The sequence below is a fragment of the Lactuca virosa genome, chromosome 5 (assembly GCF_052849685.1).
Source record: "Lactuca virosa cultivar CGN04683 chromosome 5, Lactuca_virosa_CGN04683_v6, whole genome shotgun sequence".
In the NCBI taxonomy this organism is placed as follows: domain Eukaryota; kingdom Viridiplantae; phylum Streptophyta; class Magnoliopsida; order Asterales; family Asteraceae; genus Lactuca; species Lactuca virosa.
In genome coordinates, this window is record NC_136430.1 from 375,056,761 (window position 1) to 375,059,758 (window position 2,998).

General features: G+C 37.7%; 1 non-coding gene across 1 annotated transcript; it reads left to right on the forward strand.

Annotated features, from left to right (window-relative positions):
- Positions 1-2,532: 2,532 nt before the first annotated feature.
- On the forward strand, positions 2,533-2,639 carry LOC145118098 (small nucleolar RNA R71). Its single transcript, XR_013713080.1, has one exon. It is a non-coding gene; the product is annotated as a small nucleolar RNA R71 (small nucleolar RNA).
- The last annotated feature ends 359 nt before the right edge of the window (positions 2,640-2,998 follow it).

Sequence of the window (2,998 nt, forward strand, 5' to 3'; positions counted from 1 at the left end):
TTTTCACTCAAAACTAAAAATCCTAAAAAGAAAAACATATGCTTAAGCAAGGGAACTTAACTTCAAACCTTATTGGTTAAATGCATTAGTCTAAAGTGTCATTACTACATAAGTTTTCCTAGATGCAATTATGGTACACGATGCTAAACATATTATGCCCCTCAAACTAAATAGCATTGCGTTTTTGTCCTATGATTTCACTAAGACTGGGAAGCCACAAATACACTATAACATATTGGCTCAACTAAATCTTAGAGTTAGCGTCAAATCATCCCACATAACACTAGCAAAGTAGCCCAAATGCAATAATATCAAAATTTTAAAATCATAAGATTTTTAGATTATTTTTGCAAGCCTAGTAATTTTTAATTTCTAGCATTTTCTTTTTATTTACTTTTATGCTTGAAACTCCTTTTTTGACCCCATACACCACACTTATTTCATACAATGCCCTCTTTATATGCATAAAACAATTAAAGAACATGAAAAGCAAAGAAAGGAAGAAAGGAATAGACTCCCACGGGGTAGTAGTGGTGAGATCGAATATGATTGTGGTGGGAAATCTTGAACATCTCAAATAAATTGTTGGAAACTGGAAACTTGACTCTTGGTTCTTGTGAATGTGAGTGTGTCAGATAAATATAATCAAAAGAACCAACTTCAAAAAGTGTGTTGAATTGGGCCACAACGTGGGAAAGAATACGCCACGTCGTGTAGGCGAGTCTGAAGGATTCTAATCGCGAATACATAAACTGCCACAATGTGGCTTTAGGATGTCCACGCAGTGGTTATTGGTCTTGAAAATGTGGATTGCGAAAATACATCGCACCACGACGTGGCATAGGAATGGCCAGGTCGTGGATACTAGGTGTCTTCGAAAACAATTTTGCCCCATTTATTTATAAAATTTTCAATTCATAACTAGGCAGTTTTTAATCTTCTTTTTATCCCCCGAAGTCTCCACTAAAATCTTCGAAAAGAGACACACACCCCACACTTATTCAAAATTGTGATCTTCAATTTTCTTTCAGACTTCTCACGAAATTTTCCAGTTAAGCTTTTGAATACCGAAAACTGAGATCTAGAACTAGAAAAGCACATCATCATTCGGTGAAACAAAAACAATATTTTAAAACGAAAACCTAAAAATCAAAAATAATGAGAAAATGCAAACTAAAATTCGAGTTTCCTCCCGATAAGCGCTTCTTTTTGTGGAGTCTTGAGTCAGACTCCTTCCCTTCTACGTTGCGTCATGTGGAAGTGTAACCTCCCCGTTCTCCATCATCTTTAACCTTACTTGTTTGTAGGCACCCTTCTGTTGAATGCTTTTTTCGAGCTTTCTTGCATTTTCGGGTTGACATATTCATTATGCTTCCGCTTTGGTTCTTTTTTCATTCCCGTGTCTTTAGCTTTTTCCTTGTATCTCTCCGGGTTTTTCTTGTCAAGATGAGACTCATCACTCTCTTCTTCTTTTGCTTCAATTGGATCTGAGGTTTGATCTAGAGGTCTTGTAAAAGAAAACACCTCGAAAATCATTGGCGTTGACATTGAAGGTTTCGAACGATTCACTTCTTTTTCCGATTGTTCTTCTTCTAAATGTTCCTCTAATTCTTCCCATTCTTCTTCCTTAACATTCTCAAGTTCATAATGCTTAAGGAACTTTGTGATTTCTTGCTTCACCCGATTTGCATTGGTACGAGATGGGTAAGGGAGAGGTGGTCGATACGGCGTAACATATGAGAAATCATAATCTGCCTTCAGTTCCCACGACGTGGCACTTTTGTCTCCATGTCGTGGAGTCTGGACAACTTCATAATATTTTTCCTTCTTCTCTTTTCCTTCGGGTGATTTATTGGACTGCTTCTCTATTGAGTCAAAGACCCCTATATGCTCTGATTCCTCCTCTTTGTCTGTATAAACAGTCATGAATTGAGAGATTGGGATTGGTCTGACTTTTCTTGAAGGTGTATCCAATAGCTTTCCTTGCAAAAGCTTCGTTAATTTCCCGACTTGTGTGTGAATTCTCAAACTAGATGCTTGTTGATCTCTAAGTGTTGCATCGGGGGCATCATGTCTTTTTACCCTAGCTTTCATGAATCTAAATAGCATTGAATCAAGATAAGTTATCTGCTCAGATTGGACTTGTTCTATTTGGTAGAGATCATGCTTTAGTTTTTGATAATCTTTCGTATCTCTACCTTGATAACCTACTTGAGCTTTCTGATATTCAAAATCCCTTGTATAATGGGGTCCCCCACAAGCTTCACATCTATCTTGTATCACATTAACTGATTATCCCATCTTTATGATCCTATTTTCTATGGCGTCGAGTTTCTCCATTGCCACTATTAAGACTTCAAAAGCTCCATCTCCATTCTCTCTTCTTCTCATGATATCCTCCATTAGGTTGTGATACTCCCTTGAAAGCTTGGAGAATTCTTTAATTAAATCTTTGTTAGTGGCCGGATTCTTCTTTGTCATGGGCATACATTGACTCCATCATAAAATATTGAGATCTCTTGTTGCACATTGAAGTCATGTTGAGGACAACTTTGTAATAATTTCTTCTAGCGCTCCCAAGCTTCGTATGGGGGCTCCCCCTCCAATTGTTGGAGATTTTGTATATTACTCTTAAGTTTTGCTACTTTCGAAGGAGAGGTGAACTGGTGAATGAATTCAGTTCTAAAATCTGCCCATGTTGTGATTGCTCCAAAGGGAAGTGATTTTAACCATTCTTTAGCTTCACCCTTCAGCGTGAGAGGTAAAATACATAGCATCACCACATCTTTACTCACGTTTGGAGCATTAAAATAATTTGAAATCTCCACCACCTCTTCTATATGCTCATAAGCGTCCTCGTGCTCCTTCCCAAAAAAAGGTAGTTCCTTTAGCATGCCAAGAATATGCCCCGGAAGTTCAAACTTTATCATGGTTGGGATTTTTGGTGGATCAAGACCCCATATGTTGTCTTTGCTCATATGTCGATTGTATTCCTCCA